This window comes from Elephantulus edwardii, unplaced genomic scaffold, assembly GCF_000299155.1.
Source record: "Elephantulus edwardii isolate Elephantulus edwardi_28Jun2011 unplaced genomic scaffold, EleEdw1.0 scaffold00001, whole genome shotgun sequence".
Taxonomy (NCBI): domain Eukaryota; kingdom Metazoa; phylum Chordata; class Mammalia; order Macroscelidea; family Macroscelididae; genus Elephantulus; species Elephantulus edwardii.
In genome coordinates this window covers 46,299,932-46,312,409 of record NW_006399751.1, presented here as the reverse complement: position 1 = coordinate 46,312,409, position 12,478 = coordinate 46,299,932, and the positions used below count along the sequence as shown (strand labels likewise).

Sequence of the window (12,478 nt, the reverse complement as noted above, 5' to 3'; positions counted from 1 at the left end):
CCCATCAACAAACGAATGGATAGAGAAGTTGTGGTTACTACTCTGCATTGAAAAACAAGGAACTCATGAAATATTACACAAAATGGGTGGCCCTGGAGGATATTATGCTGAGTGAAATAGAAATATTTCAGTCACAAAAGGACAAATACTGCATAGTCCCACTGTTGTAAAACGGGACTGACATCGGGGTTAGGGGAGACTGAGAATAATGGGATAAATTATGTATGCTGCATTGAAACAAATGAGGGTGAAAACTGCTTAAAAGGGATATATGATTAGGTATTATTGTCATGACAGGAATCCAGAACGAAGGCTGCATAGTAGAATGGACTTGTGGGGAGGAATTGTATAACAATGAGAGAATTTTTCTTTTACTTTTCAAAGAGAAGAGCGAATTGTGTGGGACAGGGAGGAAAATGTGCAGTAATGACTGAATGGAAATCCAAATTATCTTTCATTAAAATCTCAATGGAAAAAAAAGGGGGCAGGGAAGATGTCATTTTAACAATTCAGTGCTTTTTAGTATATTTACAAAGTTCTACAAATATTACTACCACCTAATTCAGATGTTTTCATCATCCTAAAAAGAAACCCTGTACTCATGGGTGATTACTCTTTATTGTCCTCTTTTACCACTAATGTGTGCTCAGGTTATTTCATCCATGTGGAATCATATAATATCTGGACTTTTGTGACAGCGTCTGTCACTTAGCATATCTTCAAGGTTGGTTGATGTCATGGCATGCATCAGTACTTCATTTCTTCTTGTTGCTGAATAATAGTCCATGTGTGAATACATTGCATTTCTCCATCCATTCATCAGGCAATGGACATTTGGGTTGTTTCCACCTTTTGTCAATTGTTATAAAGCTGCTATAAAATTTTCATGAATATATCTCCTCCTGTTTGATTAACTGCCTCTGAAAACTCACCAGAGGGTCAGCTATGGGTCAGTTCTGACTCTAGGTACACACAACAACAACAACATTCTTTTGAATAGACTTGCTGGATCATATGGTAACTCTTTGCTTAACTTTCTGAGTAGTAGCAAAACTGTTTTCCAAAGAGGCTGTATGTACTCTTAGACATTTCACCAGCAGTGTATGAAGTTTCAAGTTTCTTTGCAGTCTTATTAACACTTCCTTTATTTGCGCTTTGGTAGCCACCTTACTAGTGAGTGGCTTTGTGGTAAGGATTTGCACTGCCATCGTAAAGGCATTCCCATCCACAAGCTCCTCTGTGGGAGAAAGATGGGCTGTCTCCTCCTGTGTGATTTACTACCTCTGAAAACCCACGGGAGGGTCCCGTGAGTTGGTTTTGACTTGACGATACACAACAACAGTGATAACAATAACAGTGGTGAGGATGATAACAATAACAACGCATCTCATTATGGTTTTCATTGCACTGCCCTATTGACTAAGGCTTTTGATTCTCTAATGCAATTTTCAGAGTCTTCTGACACCTGTTTTGGTTTTTTCTTTCTCCTCTGTCTTTATAATGATCTTTTTGCTCTCTTCGTGATAATAAACTTGATGCCGTCTCACAGTCCCTCTGGTCATATCTTGGTTCTTGTAAACAGTTTTTAATTTTCTTCAGCTTCAATTTGAACTTATACGTGAGTAATTGATGGTCTATTCCACAGTCAGCACTGGCCTGGTTTTGATTGCTGATATTGAACTTCTTCTGAAAGATTCTTTCTACAGATAGGATTAATCTGATTCCTGTGCATTCCATCAGGTGAGGTTCATATGGAAAGTTACCTTTTGTATTTTTTTAAAAAGGTATTTTCTTTAAATAATCATGGACTATACAGAAGACAATCATTCAGTTGCCAGCCTCATTTCTGTCATCGAGTCCATAATTTCTGACTACCATTCATTCATTATTGTTTCCAACTTTCGCAATAAAAAGTTGAAGTTGTCAATGATTTAATATTGCTTAGATCAATAATCAACATCCTTGGTACCAGCAGCGGGAGATCGGGAAATGTATGGCATTGGTCAAGTCTGCTGTCAGGGACATCTCCAAAGTACTTAAGAGCAATGATGTTAGTTTGAAGACTAAAGCACGCCTGATTCAGGCAATGGTCTTCTCAGTCATTTGCTATGCATTAGAGTGCTGAACAATGAATAAGGGTGACAGAATAATTGATGGCTTTAAACTGTGGTGTTGGAGAAAAGTACTGAATATACCATGGACTGCTAAAGTGCAGCTAGAGTGCTCCTTGGAGGCAAAGATGGTGACGTTTCATCTCTCAGACTGTGGACATACTGCTGTGAGAGGCTTTTCCTCGGAAAGGGACATCATGCTTGGAAACGTGGAAGATCAGCAAAAGAGAGGAAGACCCTCTATAAAATGGATTGACACAGTGACTGCAGCAGTGGCTCAAATGTGTCAGAAATGATAAGGCTAAAATATGGCAGGGTTCAGGTCTGTTGTTCGTAGGGTGCTACCAGTTATATTCAACTTGATGGTACCTGGCAACAACAACGTTCTCTAAGGATGCTGAGCATCTCAGGATAAAGTAGGATTCAGACCTATTGTTTATATTGTCTGCTGTGAGTCACAGCCAACTCAATGGCACATAACAACATTTGTTCATTTTTTATCTTCTTTGGAGAAATAGCTATTCAAAACATGTTTGTTTTGCAGTCGAGTTATTGGAGTTTTCTGTTGTTGAGTTGGAAGAATTCTTTATATTTTCTAGAGTATAGAATCTTATCTGTATGTGGGGGAGCTCTGGTGATTTGGTCCATTGAAAAGGATGTCCCTCTCTGGTGGTTCAAATCCTCCAGCAGCTCCCTGGAAGAAGATGAGCAACCTCACCTCTTGTGATTTTCAGCCTCGGAAAGTGGCTGGAGGGAGGGTCACCTTCGAGTTGGTTCTGACTGGATGGCAATGAATTTGAGTTGGTTCCCCTGGCACCCCCCAGTTTATCTGATATGTGGTTTGCATTCTCTCTCATTCTAAGGACCATCTTTCCACTTTCTTGATAGTGTAGTGTCACATGCAAGAGTCTCTAATTTGATAAAGTGCATTTTATTTATCTTTACTTTGGCTGCTTGTGTTTTTAAGTATCATGTGTAAGAAACTCTTGTTGAGATTCTTGATAGTTACAACAATGTAAGGGCTGTGACAAAATGCAGCCTGCCTTTTAAAGCTCCCATCTGGAAGTTCTACATATCATTTACACACACATTTCATTGGCCTCAGAATGTTATTTGACTTCAATAATCAAACAATAACTAAATAATCATGAAATAATTTAAGATGACAGAGGAGTACCCTTTTACTAATTTGGAAGTGGGAAAACCAGAGAAACCACCACAATTTTAGTGACTTTTGAGAAACACCAAACCTGGGATCACCAAAAGCAACATATCTCACGTGTGTTACAACCAAAACCTCTGTTTTTATGGATATAAACCAGATCTTATATTCTTGTCTTAAGAATCTATATGAGAAATGGTCACATGAAAAAATTTTACATTTTCATCAAGTTGGGACCAAAGTACACTTTCTGTGTTATGTAATAGTGTTTACATAATGAATTAATGGCAATTATTCTTAGAGTTGTAACATGAAAACATTTATTTCTACATAAACTTAAGTGCTTCCCTTTTATCTTAGAATGGGAAATGGATGGTTATTTTTATTTTTGTTGTTAGGGAGCTTGGAGCAGAACTTAATGGCCATGTAGTCTTCTCCCGGTATGGCTAACAACCTCTTCTTTAAATATTAAGACCTTTCTCTCCTCCAGTCTTCATTGTAAATTATGAATGTCAAGTGTCATGGTTTTAGTCTAAACAATTTAATGTCTTTTTGTGAAATGCATACACACATGCACACACACTCCCCCACACCCACACCCACAAACACAAGATATAAATAGTAAAAAAAATGATAAATTTTATTACCTTTTTCACAGATCATACTTAGAGAAATGTGTTTGATTTTTCCAAACCTAATGACTATCTGGTTATGTTCATGCATCAAAACTACAATAATACTTCCACCAGAGGCCTGCCCGCCACCATATCCTTAGTCATCTCACAGAAGTTCCAGCATGTTTTGCAAGTAATCAATACTGACATCAATGGGTGGCAGGAAATAGCCTTTGCCATCACTGCCATTAAGGGTGTAAGGCAAAGATATGCCCATATGGTGTTGAGGAAAGCAGACACTGACCACACCAACAGGGCAGGAAAGAGCTCACTGAGGATGAGGTGGAGCATGTGATCACTATTAATGCAGAATCCATGCCAGTACAAGATTCTAGACTGGTTGTTGAACAGACAAAAAGAAGCAAGGGATGGAAAATACAGTTAGGTTCTGGCCAATGGTCTAGACAACAATCTCTGTGAAGACCTGGAGCAACTGAAGATTTGAGTCCACAGAGGGTTGCACCATTTCTGGTGCCTTTAAGTTCAAGGCCAGCAGACCTAGACCACAGGTCACTGGGGCTATCTTGTGGGTATTTTTAAGAAGAAATAAATCTATAGGCCTTGTCTATTAGTAAATAGTTTATACTTGAAGTGTTTGCTGCAGAAGATCAAGGACTGTAGTCTTCAATATGGGTAGCATCGCAACATCAAGAAAATAAAGATATTCACCACTGGGCTAATTGACAGCATCATGATAGATGGAGAAGAGATTGAGGTGGTTAACAATTTCATCTTGTTCAGATCTACAATAAACACTCTTAGCACTAGAAGTCAGAAAATAAGAAGATGAGTTACTTTAGGAAAGTCTGCTTCTAAGTAACTCTCCAGAGTGCTAAAGAGCAATGATGTCGGTATAGAGACTAAGGTGCACACGATCAAGGCTGTGGTCTTCTCATTTACTTACTATGCATCTGAGAGCTGGCAAGAATTGATGCCTTTGAATTGTGGTGCTGGGGAAAAGTATTGAATATACCATGGAACTCGAAGAGAGACTCTTGGAGTGAAGCTGTGTTGCTACTTGGAGGCAAGAACTTTGAAACTCTGTCTCACATACTTAAGGAATGTGGCCAGGAGAGACCAGTCCTTGGAGAAGGACATCATGCTTGGAAGGATCAAGTTTCATTGTAGGAAAGGAAGACCCTGGAGGAGATGGATTGACACTGATTGTGGCAAATGGGCTGGTGTTTTAGATATGGTGAGATTTTGACTCAAGATAGCGTAGGGTTCAGAACCATTGTTCATAGGGTCACTGTGAGTCCTAATCTACTTGACAGCACATAACAATAACACCTTAAAAAAACAAAACAAAACTACATAAAACCCTCCCACAATAATGAACGTAAGACATAAAAGGAAAAGTCTAGATGGTATTAAACCACAGAGGACACGTCTCTGGCTGTTCAAATTCACCAGCAATTGGGTGATTTCTTCTGATGTCATTTACAGTCTCTAAAACTTCACTGAAGGGTCTGCTATGAGTCAGTTCTGGTTCTACAACAAGGAGTGAGTGAAGACATAAATTTAGTGCAATAGGGATAGAGTTTGGAAAAATAGCTTAAAGTCACCTTTTATTCTTACAGTAGACATATTCACAATTGCAAGATACACTGAACTTACACTTTTGAAAGGAGAGTGTCGTGATGATATAATCAGTCTTAAAATAGGTTTGATGTTAAACATAATATTTGGTTTTGGGGAACTTAATATTTGGTTTTTGGGAACAAAAATCTATCTTGGAGGAAGTGTAACTGGAGTATTCCCTAGAGGCAAGGAGGGTGAAACTTTGTCTCACATACTTTGTTGCCTGTTTGAGGAGGAATCAACCCTTGAAAACAAGACATCATGTTTGGGAAGATGAAGGTTAGTGGAAGAGAGGAAGGCTCAACAATGAGCAAGATGAAGATGGTGCAGGATGGGGTGGAGTTCTGATTTGTTGGTCAAAGTGTGGCAAAGAGTAGTTGTCAACTTGATAGCACCTAACAACAATTGTAACATGTTGTTGTTGTTATGTGCCGTCGAGTTGCTTGTGACTCATAGCAACCCTGTGTACAATAGCCCTAAACCCTGCTCTATCCTGTGCCAATCTCACTGCCTCTGACACACCCATCCCAATTACCCCAGTCACTGAATCAATCCACCTCATAGAGGGCCTTCCCCTCCTGCGCTGTCCTTTCACCCTCCCCAAGCATGATGTCCCTCTCCAAGGACCTGTCCCTCCTTACAACATGTCCAAAGTATGTCAGACGAAGCCTCAGAATCCTTGCCTCCAGGGAGCAGCCTGCTTTAACCCTCTCCAGGATGAATCTGTTTGTTTTCTTGACAGTCCATGGTACCCTCAGCACTCTTCTCCAGCACCACAGCTCAAAGGCATCAATTCTCCTTCTATGCTCCTTAGTCATTGTCCAACTCTCTGGTGCATAACAAGTGATTGCAAAGACCATAGCCTGTATCAGACACACCTTAGTCTCCAGAGTGACATCATTGCTCTTCAGTACCCTGGAGAGGTCCTGAACAGCAGACTTTCCCATCGCAATACGTCTTTTTATTTCCTGGCTACTGGTGCCAAGAGTGTTGACTGTGGAGCCAAGCAGACTAAAGTTGTTAACAATCTCAATCTCTTCACCATCCATCCTGATGCTGCCAATTGGTGCAGTGGTGAGAATCTTTGTCTTCTTGAGATTGAGCTTCAATCCATACTGAAGGCTGCAGTCTTTGACCCTCTGCAGCAAGCATTTCAGGTCCTCCTCAGTTTCAGCAAGCAGAGTTGTGTCATCTGCATAATGCATAACCATAACATAAAAAGAAATAATAAAGACTTTGGCAGAGGTGATTAATATTAACAATATAATATCCAGTATTTTCAAGTCCCCCACTTAGTGCTGCATTTATTATGTCATTGTAAAGCTATGCACTACTATGAACTCATTTAACAGATGAGTAGCCTGAGGCTCCAGATGATTAAGTGATTTATCTGAATTAACTTTTTGCTAATGAGGGATAGACCAGAGTGCTCCTTGGAAGCAAAAATGACAAAGCTCTGTCTTTAACACTTTGGACATGTAGCCAGGCGAGGCTCTTTCCTGCAAAGGAACATCATGGTTAGAAAGATGGAGGGTCAGTGAAGGAGAGGAAGACCTCCAATGAGATGAGATGGATTGACATGTGACCTCAGCAGTGGGCTATAGTGTGTCAGACATGATGAGGATGACACGGGATGGGGCAAGGTGCAGGGCTGCTGTTGATAGGCACAGGACCGTTATTGATAGGCTCACTAGGAGTTGTACTTGACTGACAGCACCTAAAACCAACAGCAGCAATGAGGGATGTTGTTGTTATTTGCTGTTGAGTTGCCAGTGACTCAGAGCGACCCTATGTGCAACAACCCTAAACCCTGCTCTTCCTGTGCCAATCTCACTGTCTCCTACTCACCTACCCTTATTACCCCAGTCACTGAATCAATCTACCTCATAAAGGGTCTTCCTCTCCTTCACTGTCCCTCCACCCTCCCAAGCATGACGTCCCTCTCCTAGGACTGGTCCCTTCTTGCAACATGTCCAAAGTATGTCAGATGAAGCTTCAGACTCCTTGCCTCCAAGGAGCAGCCTGGTTTAACCCTCTCTAGGATGAATCTGTTAGTTTTCTTGACAGTCCATAGGATATTCAATACTCTTCTCCAAAACTACAGCTCAAAGGCATCAATTATCAACCTTGGTCATTGTCTAGCTCTCTGACACATAGCAAGTGATTACAAAGACCATGGCCTGTATTAGGCATGTCTCCAGAGTGACATTATTACTCTTTAGTACTTTGGAGAGGTCTCTAACAGCAGACTTTCCCATCGCAATATATCTTTTAATGAAGGATAGAGTCTGGGATTTAATCCCCAGTAGTTTAATTCCAGAGCCCAGGATTTTAATCAGTGTCTCACTTTAGATTTGAGAGCCAAATCTGGAAACAATAAAAATGTTCACCAATAGGAATTTGTTAAATGAATGAAGTCATACACTGGAATATTATGCCAACTGAAAATGTTACATAAATTACTTACTGACATGGAAGCCATTCACATAGCATTTCAGGTGTGACACACAAATTTGGGTGGGTGTTTATGTTCATGCATGTGTGTGTATTGTTTGCATGTCTATCTGTGAATGGGGGGAAGAGTATTAACACAAAAAGAACTTGAATTGTGGTTATTAACCTTTATCAAATCTTAGAATCCCTGGAGGAAATAATAATAATAATAATAATAATAATCCCTGGAGGAAATAATAATAATAATAATAATAATAATCAGAATAGCTACTAGGTCTCTTCCCAGACCAAAGAACTCAGAATCTATGAGGATCCATCTAAGGTTTTAGTATTTTACAAGAACTTTCCTGTTGTTCTACTGTGCTGTCAAGGTTGAGGGCCACTGGTGCATCAAGACACAGCCAGTAGTAAACATGATTGTCTTTGAGTACCCTGAGTAGAGCGGCAGTATGCTTCCTCTCACCTGTTATAGATACTTTTCTCCTATACTGTGGATATTCTTTCACTAATTAGGAAGTTATAGAGAGACTGGGAAATGAAATGGGTTGCTCTTTTTACCTGACTTATTTGTACCCCATTCATTACCTTTATGTTTTTCAGCATGCACATACATTTATATCAAGGACATGCAGCGTGTATGTGTGTGTGTACACATTTGGTGTGTCTCCCAAGGTCACTGCAAAGGAAATAAGTGAAAGTGTTACGTAGAGGAACTTTCTTCAGGAGCCAGGCTGTGACATAAATGGTTCAGGGGCGCAGCAGGTACCTACTCAGTTGATTTCAGGAGCTACTCCTCTGGGCTTCTCTGTGCTGCCTGGGATGAACAACCATCCTGGATGGCTGCATTCTCCTGGCTTTAACATCAAAGCCCGGTATCCTGGGAAGCTGCTCTGTCCTAGGCAATGTGGGCAGTGGTAGGGCACTGTGTTCCTAGACCCATCCCCTGCCAGCTCTCCGTATGAGCTCTCCACCTCATAACCATCTAATGCCACACAGGGAGGTAGCAAACCATATCAGTATTTCCTCCAGGGCTAATGCACAAATGAAATTTTAATTTTTCCTTTTCTTCATCTTCTTTTGTTTAGAAGGTAGAAGATAGCTCTAAGCCATGTGGTGCTAGGATTTACTCTTTTTAATTTGCTCTGAGTCATCCTTAACAGCCTTGAACACACTCAATTTTTTAATCTATAAGAGAGCTATAGGTATTCTTGCTGAGTAGGACATTTCTTTAATATTCTAGAATCATAACATATTTCTCTAGGGTGTGTTAGAAACCTGCCAGCCCGCCCTTTATTGTGACATGACCTCAGGGGTGATTTTGTAAAAACTGGCCTGGAGTTTGCGTAGATAATTTTGAAACTGGAAATCTTCAGAACAATCTACAGAAATGAGAGTGCCATTCTCAAATCTGTCTTTAAAACAAATTTGCATGTAACTCAATGTAGGGTTCATACTGACATCAGAGCTATGTCAGAGAATAACCTGTTAGTGTTGTTCTTTCAGACCTCTGCAACATACATGCTGTCTAGGTGACTGGAAACAGGAAGATATGAGCTTTAATTTTAGAATTGCTTTCCCCAGTCTATAATCATGTAATTGTAAGTCCTAGCGCTGTCTCTCATCCCTGCGGCAGGACAGAAGGTAGTGGTGTCTAAGGTGATACTAAGCAGGGGCCTGTGCTCCTCATCCTTGGATGTAGAATGGAGTAGTGGTTGGGATGAGATTGTGGAGTCAGAGCGCTGGATTTGAATTGCAGTCCCGTCTTCACTAGGACTTGCTTCCATTTCCCTCCTTGACCATGGAAATGATAATAGAACTTCCTCATGGGAGAGCTTTCAACACAACAATATTAAGCATAGTGCCTAATGTCAGCTAGCTCTCATATATTAACAGTCATTGCTACTACACAGTGTGAATTGCACAATGTGAATGTTGATTCTTGTAAATTCCAAGCATTTTTAAAAAATGTCATTTTCTTTTTTTCCCAAGCATTTTTGAGTTTCCTCTGTAAGATTGTACTGAAAGAAAATACAAGAGACATTTAATGTTCCATATATGAAATGAAAATTATAATTTTTTTAAAATTAAACATCCTCCTGGATATTCTAGTACCTTCTGTTGGGGGACAGGCTCTCTCCAACCTGAGAATCAATGTATCTTGGTCCCAGTCAAAAGAAAGTTTACCTATCCTGAGGTTTCTCAAAGTCACGTATCACAGGATCTTGCTCCAGCCCTGAAGCTGATGAAGTCAAGCTGTTAGGAAACTGGAGGGTCCACCTTTTAGAGAGGTGAAGAGTCTCGAGTATTTTGGCTGGTCCAGAGAAAACTGCTTCACATTGTTGGTCCTAGGTTCTTGCTAAACTAGGTGTCTCTGATCTTGTGTGGGTGTGTGGTAAGAAAGACTTAGAGATAAGGTCCAGGGAAGTGAGACTGTACAGAGTTACATCAAGGGCTTAAGGAAGTTGCACCCTCTTGGTGAATGGAGCCTTGGATTTCTCAAGAGAGTGGGACAAGCTTTCCACAGGAGGTGATGTGGAAACATTGTGAGGTTTGTTCCCCTGTAGGGCAAGGAAGCTGGGAGAGAATTGCCAAGTCGGCGCCAGTGAAACCCACTCGCTGCTCCTTCAGAGTCTTGTTTTGAAAAGTGCATCTAGATTTCAGCAACATGCTTGCACTTGAAAAACGAAAACATTGGACAGAGCTGGTGTTTACGAGTGTGAACTTGCTCTGGCATCCAGAGTAATGTTTTTGGCTACATAACCTCCTGTCTTCCCATCTGCTCCCCCAAGCAAGTCTTTGTGAAAGAGGAGCACCAATGGGGAAGATCATAGTGGATTTGTTTAGAATATACTGAAGGTGGGGGAGGAAAGGGGTTTCCCTGCTTGTGGTAGTGAAGAGTGTTACAGGGACATTTAATAGAAACCAAGGAGAGAGGAACTGTATCCTTATAACCAGACAGCAGTATAACCTGGATGCATTTGATTTGCTTTGGGTGTTTAAAAATTGAGACTAGCTTGGTTTATAACCTCCTAATGGGAAGATTTGGAAGGAGGAGTGGCATCCACTTCCATAACAGCTTGCCTCAGGAAACCCTATGAACCTGGAGAGAGGATGAAAGGCACCCAAGCATCGAGGACTCTCCTTTAAAGGGTCGTTATGAGTTGCCTGCAACTCGATGGCACTTAACAACAACAGCAATAACAACAATAACAACAATGGGAAGATGGGGCATCTTTGGGGGCCTAGTGTTAAGCAGCTGCAAAGCAACCCCAAAGACATGTGGCTCGCATCCACCAGCCGCTCCATGGAAAAAGGAAGGTTATTCTCCTCTCCTGTGATTTACAGCCTCTGAAAACCCACTGGGTTGGTTCCAACTTGATGGCACACACCACAATAACAGTGGGAAGATAGGGAGCCCTGGTGTCTTGTAAATAATTGTGCTGCCAACCCAAAAGCACGTGGTTCAAATCTGCTAGCTGCTCCCCAAGAGAAAGATGGGCAATCATTCTCCTTCCATGTGATCTATTGGCTTTCAAAACCTACTGGAGGGTCAGCCATGGCTGGTTCCAACTCCACGGTATATAACAACAACAACAACTGTGAGAATAAAGGGAGATTTGGTGGCCTAGTGTGTGGGGAGTTGGACTGACAATACAAAGCAATGGTTTGAATCCATCAGCTGTTCCATGGGAGAAAGTTGGCTAGTCTTCTCTCAAGTGATTTACAGCCTCTGAAAACCCAATAGAGGGTCACATATGAGCTGATTCCAACTCAACAGCAATGAGCTGAGTGAGAAGATTCTCTCACACAGTGAAATAAGAGGGGTACTCTTAGAGTTGGCACAGTTAGGATCCTCAAAGTCTTCATTTGGAACCTAGTTTGGGTAAACTGTAGTCACTATCTGGACTATAGTTTCTGACAAGTACACTTATTTTGGACAAGTTGTTGATGTTGTATGCTGTCAAATCAAAACTGATCTATAATGATCCTCTTTTGACAACAGTAGTGCCATATTGGGACATTGAAGGATTGTTAGATAAAATACAGCACTTGATTAAATTTAATTGCACATAAACAAATCAGTAACTTTTTAGAATAATTACATCACAGATATTGCACAGGACATACTTACACTGAAAAAAATTCTTCACTGTTTGTTTTAAGTCCAAATCCAATTGGCATCCTGTGGTTTTTTTTCCTTTCTTCTTCTTCTTCTTTCTTTTTTCTTATGACTAAATTTGGCAACAAAGGCTCCAAGTAACTTGGTGACTTGAACTTGAAGGAGGTAGCAAACCTTTAGGATGATTGCTGTTATTGCAGTTGATAGATTCGAACTGCATGCCTTTGGGATTGCACCACAGCTCTTACCACTAGGCCACCAGAGCAGGTCACCCACGGTGGGTTTAATTTCTTGACAATCTCTTTTCTAGATTGTGATGCAAAGGTGACACTGAAGAGCTCTGTCCTGGAGAAGTATGTTAAATTACAGAAAGCTG

General features: G+C 40.8%; 1 pseudogene; it reads left to right on the top strand.

Annotated features, from left to right (window-relative positions):
- The first annotated feature begins 3,990 nt into the window (after positions 1–3,990).
- On the top strand, positions 3,991–4,497 carry LOC102862312 (annotated as a pseudogene).
- The last annotated feature ends 7,981 nt before the right edge of the window (positions 4,498–12,478 follow it).